Consider the following 6,543-nt stretch of genomic DNA (forward strand, 5'->3'; position numbering starts at 1 on the left):
GCTAGGAGATTGGTGGATTCTTTCAATTTCTATTTTGCCCTCTGGTTCTAAAATATCAGGGTAGTTTTCCTTGATAATTTCTTGAAAGATAACGTCTAGGCTCTTTTTTTGATCATGGCTTTCAGACAGTCCAATAATTTTAAAATTCTCTCTCCTGGATCTGTTTTCCAGGTTGGTTGTTTATTCCAATGAGATATCTCACATTGCCTTCTTTTTTTTCATTATTTTGGATTTGTTTTACAGTGTCTTGATTTCTCATAAAGTCACTAGCTTCCAATTGCTCTATTCTAATTTTTAAGTAAGCTTTTGGACTTCCTTTTCCATTTGGCCAATTTTAATTTTTAGGGCATCCTTCTCCTCCTTGGCTTTTGGACCTGTTTTGCCAATTGCGTTAGGCTATTTTTTAAGATGTTATTTTCTTCAGTATTTTTTGGGTCTCCTTTAGCAAGCTGCTGACTTGTTTTTCATGATTTTCTTGCATCACTCCCATTTCTCTTCCCATATTTTCCTTGCTTCTCAAAATCCCTTTTGAGCTCTTCCAAGGCCTAGGACTGATTAATATTTTTCTTGAAGGCTTTGGATGGAGGAGCTTTGGCTTCATTGTCTTCTTCTGGTTTTATTTTGATCTTGTTTTTCACCGAAGATAATATAGTCTGACTCTTTTTGCACTGCTTGCCTATGATCCCAGCCAATTACTTGTGTTCTAAACTCTTTGTCCAGGTAAGAGTCTGCTTCCAATGTAGAGAATGTACTGTTCCAAGCTTCAGGGGTTTGTACAGCTGTTTTCAGAGACACTTGTAGGGACCTGTAAATTTTCAGTTCTTCCAAGGTGGTAAGATAAGGGGTGAAGTGTTTACTCCTTTCCTGGCCTGTGCTCTGGTCTATTAGTGACCACAAGCACTCCTTTCTGTCCTGGAACTGTGAGGAGGGTTTACTTTTCACAGCCACTGCAAGCTCTACCATGCCAGCGCTCCTCCTCGCCCCAGGACCACCACCCAGAACTGTGGCCCAGATCCAAGCACTGGAAAAGGAAGAGATTCCTGCCTCAGCATGGCAAAGAGATCCCTGCAATCCCCTGTGGGCCAGAAGCTCAGGAGGCAGCCATTACCCCGTGGGCCATGCTCTATGGTTAACTGAGGCTGAGACCTAACTACTCTCTCACCGCAGAAACAGACTTTTCCCACTGACCTTCTAAGTTGTCTTTGGCATTTGTGGGTTGAGAAGTTTGGAAACCACCACAGCTACCCATGACTCAGTCCTCTGAGGCCTTCCCCAGGTTCGCTGGGGCCTGTGTGGGAACGCCAAAATGTGCTTCTCTCCCCACACAGCGAGAGCTACCTTCCCTATCAATCATCCAGGTTGTCTTGGACTGGAATTTGCTTCACTCTGTCTTTTTGTGGGTACTGCTGCTTTAGAATTTGTTTAGAGCCATTTTATAGGTATTTGGAGGGGTCTGGGGGACAGCTCAAGCAAGTAACTGCTTTCACTCCATCATCTTGGCCCCACCTCCCTCTTTAATGATTTCTTAAATTATGAAAGGCTTACTTTTTTGGTCATGAATTTCATGTAGTACACTAATTATTTAATTACCCCTCCTTTTAGTTTCTAAAAAAGCTTTTGATTTTGCTTAAATATTTCTTGTCTCATAGATTCTACTGTATTTGATCCATTTTAATTTTCAAATAGTTTGTTGGCTGGGTATGGTTTTATCTTTCTTTTGTTAAGCTGTTACTTCAATTACCAAATATTTTTGTCGTAGATCTCATTCATTTATTGTTTTCATTTAACATGCTCATTTCATTTATAAAATCACTTCTAATGCCCCCCAAATTCTTCCCTAATTTATTCCAGTAATTCCAGTTAAACTTTTTGAAACCTATTCTCTTCTACGTTTATGTTTTAGGTGGCCCTATAACCTCTCTCTCTCTTTTTCTCTCTATCTGTCTCTCTGTCTTTTTCTGTCTCTGTCTCTCTCTGTCTTTCTCTCTTATTAGGATTTGTTTTTGTTTTGTTTACTCATTTTTTAGCCTTTTTTCCAGAATTAAAATATTGTTTCAAAGAAAGGCTCTGCAAACTTCTGAAAAGCATGTTTGGGCCTTGCCTGGTCTTTTTTTTTTTTTATCTTCATTGGTCTTCCTGATGCTTTCCCTGGGTATTGAGTTCTATGTTCTTCAAGGATTTCAATGGCTGCTTAAACTGAAGATCTGCAATGCAATCTTTCAATGCATCCTAAATAGTTTGATCCAGGGAAAAGTCTCATTGTTCCTAGATTAAATTCTGCAGGCTTCTGACTGGGTTTGAGTTGGAGCAGCATAGATGTGTGTTTTTCCCTAGCTGGAGCTTCAGTAGACTACGTTTAGACCTAACCACCATCAGGTACTTAGAAGCCTTACTCTCCAGGCTCAGAGTATTAGAGTTACATGGTTCTCCTAGACCTAATCTTTTTTTTTTTTTTTTGGTGAGGCAATTGGGGTTAAGTGACTTGCCCAGGGTCACATAGCTAGTGAGTATCATGTGTCTGAGGTCAGATTTGAACTCAGGTCCTCCTGACTTCAGAGCCAGTGCTTTATCCACTGTGCCACCTAGCTGCCCCTCCTAGGCCTAATCTTACTGACTTATTTATTCCAATGTAGATTTCAGACTGAATTGGAAACAGAATATGACATCCTGCTCCATTACTGGGAGTCAGAGATATGCTGTTGCTGCTCTCATATTACTGTTTCTTGCTTAGTGTGTATACTCAGTCTCAAAAAAATTCCTTGTACTGGCCTGCCAGCCTCAGGTATAATTACTTTCCTCAGTCTGCACTGGATTTGTGACCTAATTCTAGAGTATGAAGAACAGAACTGTTAGTTGGTTCTTATTTCTGCTCCATGCACAGCATCAAGTCCCACTGTGCTAGATCTTGAAACTCTATTTTCCCCTAGTACACAGCTCCAGGGTTCCAGTTCAGTCCCTGAACTGAAAAGTCCAATGCTAAGTCCTTCTGTTTAGACCCATCCACAGAGTATGAAGATATGTATACCTGGGCTGAAAAATGACATTGATTTTTCTTTAGATATCCAGATATATTTTCTATGTGTTTTCAGAGTGGTTCTCATGGGGAGATGGGTTATACTACTTCCTCCTACTCTGCTGTTTTGTCTCTTCTCTCTGGAATAGTATATATCAAGAAGTAAAGGATCTCCAGCTGCAAACAAAATTGATGTATCATGAAAACTTGAGCTCAATAATTAAGAAAAATATGGACTTTCAGCAAAAGAGAGGCAACTAAATAATTCTTTCAAATAAGTGAAATTCCCCACCCTCCATCCCCCCCAAAAAATTCCAGGGACTTGCCACCATTCCAAATAATAGAAGTACAAGAAAGTTAAATAAGTACAATTACAAAAAAAAATCATATAAATATGAAATCAATTCTCTACTGTTTCTATGCTATTTATTTTTTCCCCTAGAGATTCGTCTGAATAAGGAGAACTCAATAGATGAAAATTACCTTTGAGGCTAAAAATTTAAGTGGAATTTAAAAATCGAGAGCAAAAAAGGAGGAAAAGTTATATTAATACCACATGGAAAAAATAGTTGACCATTTTTAGGTGAATTAATATTGTTTTGGGGGAAGGACTACAAAATAGGTGTTTTCACAAACAGTGTGAGGGTAAGGGGATAAGCAATGCATCCCTATCAAGTCCATAGGTGAATATTTAAAAGATAAAAAAATTCTTTAGCATCTCAATGAGACTAGAGTCAGGAGAACAAGATAAAAACCACAGAGGAGAGAGCTGAAGGGAGGACAGGAGGAACATATGAGATCAACTAATCTAGAAGAAGAAAAGGAAAAGTTACCACTAGAGAACATTAGCATTTGGTTGTTATGGTGGGTAGAGCAAAAACTTTTGGCTTGAAGACCCAAGTTCAGATCTAAGTATAGACACTTACTTGCTGTGTGTTCCTGGGAAAGTTTCTTAACCTCTGCCTTCTGCAGTTTACTAAACTATAAAATGGACATAATGATAGCACTTACCTTATAGGGTTGCATGAGGAAAACATGAGATGTTTTAAGGCACTTAGCACGTGCCTGGCATGTCATAAGCACTTAATAAATCCTTCCTTCCTTCTTTCTTCCATAGCTCAAGGAAACTATGAGCTATGCCAGGCAAGGTTACCTAAGACAGACAGATCATAGTATAGAGTCAACCTTTTAAAAGGTTGTCATGTATCAAGTGCTATATAAATATTCATGCCTTTCCTCCATGAATCAGATAATAAATATTGGAATAGACTGGAAGAAAAGAGAAATAATGAAGTCAAAAAGAATAAGAAATAAAACAATACAGAACTGAATGCTATGTAGCTATAATGACAAAACTTTGTGCCAGTAATGAGTTGGGAACATGTGCCTCCCTCTCTTTTTTGCAAAGGTGAGAGGTCTGTGGATGTGAAATATTGCATGTGCTATGAGACAAGTTAAAGTGTTAGCTAGTTTTACTAAACTGATTCTTTCCTTTATCCCCTGTCCAAATCTTTTTAATCTTTGTTATAAGGGCCAGCTCTCTCTTGTAATAAAGGTAGGGAAGGGGAGTAGGATGTGGTTTGAAGTGATTATAAAGGAGGGAGAATCACTAATATCTATCTATCTATCTATCTATCTATCTATCTATCTATCTATCTATCTATCTACCTATTTATGTTACAATTTCACCTTGAATTAAAGCCAACTTCCCCAATTTATACATTAAGGAATCTTCTCTCTCTCTCTCTCTCTTGTTGCTCTCATTGTCACTCTCATCATGTAGTAGACTGGATGTGGGGGAAAGGCTACATTTTCCTTATCTCCTTTCATACACTGTGGCCCTTGGGATTTTGGTCTACTTCATTTGTTCTTTTTATTTCTAGGTGCAGGCAATGGAAGCTCCAGACCTAGGAGCTATGGCAATTTTGGAAACAAGATTCCAGGTTGTATATTGCATCCAGTCCATCAGGGAAACTCTGTAGACCCAAAGTGTTAATCAGGGCTTAGGAGGGTTTTGGACTTGGAATTTGGTGAGACCAAGCTATATGGGAACTGATTTGGGCTATGTATTGAATCCTCCTCCCTTCTATTAAGGATACCTGAGAACCCTGGATGACGGAAGAAATAAAATGTTATCTAACCTCCAGTCAATGGTAGCCAGGGCCAATATTGTTACACAAACAGCTAATTTTACCTTTGCAACAATGCTGGGAGGTAGATATTACTAGTTTTATTTTATAAATGAGGACATTGAGTCACACACAGAGCTAAAGTAACTTGCCCAGAGTTAAACAGCTAGTAAGGTCTGAGGCAAGAATTGAACTTAGATATCCACAACTCCTTAGATTTCTCATCTGAAGATGACTAGGTAAAGGTATATCACATACTCATAATACTTAAGTAGGAAGAGACCTTAGAAATTAGTAAATGCCCTCTACCCACCTTCTTTTAATACCATATAAGGTGGTCAGGGAAAGAGAAATCCAGTAGAGAAGAGCCCAATAAAATTTTTCAAGTCAAACAGAAGAGTTGTTAGGCTCATAAATTCTGAAACCCCTCTGTAAGATTGTATGATATGTGTCAAGCATTTACCCATCTTTGGGTTCCAAAAGTTTTATTTTATGAATCCTCATTTTTCAAAAACTTTGAACATTACCACATTAGTATTCCTGACATTTACATAAGTACTTTAAAGTTTGCAAAATGCTTTATACATAAATTATCTCATTTAAAGCTCATGGCAAACATTCACAGGTGATAAAATTGATCCAGAAACTAGAAAGGTCAGAAATGGAGTTGATAGACTTACCAATATTATGGCTTAAACATGTTTGCTCTATTTCTACTTCTGTCCACTCCCCTTCTCCCTCCTTTGATCCATCCCTGCTCCTTCTTCCTCAACAGCTGCATAATTAACCTGAAAACAAAACAAAACAAAACAAAAAACCCTCAAGCTTTGCACGTGAGTTCCAATTAGGGCCATATCAAACTTTCCTAAGTGATTTTTAGAGCAACTGTTTGTTTTCATTTTCCCAAGTGCCAAAAAGAGAGGTAGGGGACTAGGGCTGATTGTTTGTTGCTGAAATCACAGACTTGAGATATGAGAAAACCGCATGGTCCACAGATAGTCAGTACTAGTTGACAAATGAGAAGGCATAATCCAAATCAGATTAAGCCCCATGAATGAAATGTGCTTCCACATTCTTACATAAATTGTTTATCAGAGCTCTGATCCTCTCCTTCCTTCCTCTATGATCACAGATCTCTGTTGTACCAGGCATCCTTTCTAAAGAGACTTCTGAATTAATATTCAGGGAACTCTATACTTCAAGTTCTAAAGACTCTGGTATGCCAATACAAATGAGTGAAGACAACAAATGAATAACTTTAGTTCCCTGGCAGAGGACCTGACAAGCCAGTCCATTAACCACTGGGACACAGTGTTTTTAGGGCTAAGTGCAGATGTACTAGAATTTATTAAAGGAGATTTCACAAAGAAAAGGGAGGAAAGTATGATACATCACAAAAAC

This window comes from Phascolarctos cinereus, unplaced genomic scaffold, assembly GCF_003287225.1.
Source record: "Phascolarctos cinereus isolate Bilbo 61053 unplaced genomic scaffold, phaCin_HiC Scaffold_2;HRSCAF=192, whole genome shotgun sequence".
In the NCBI taxonomy this organism is placed as follows: Eukaryota; Metazoa; Chordata; class Mammalia; order Diprotodontia; family Phascolarctidae; genus Phascolarctos; species Phascolarctos cinereus.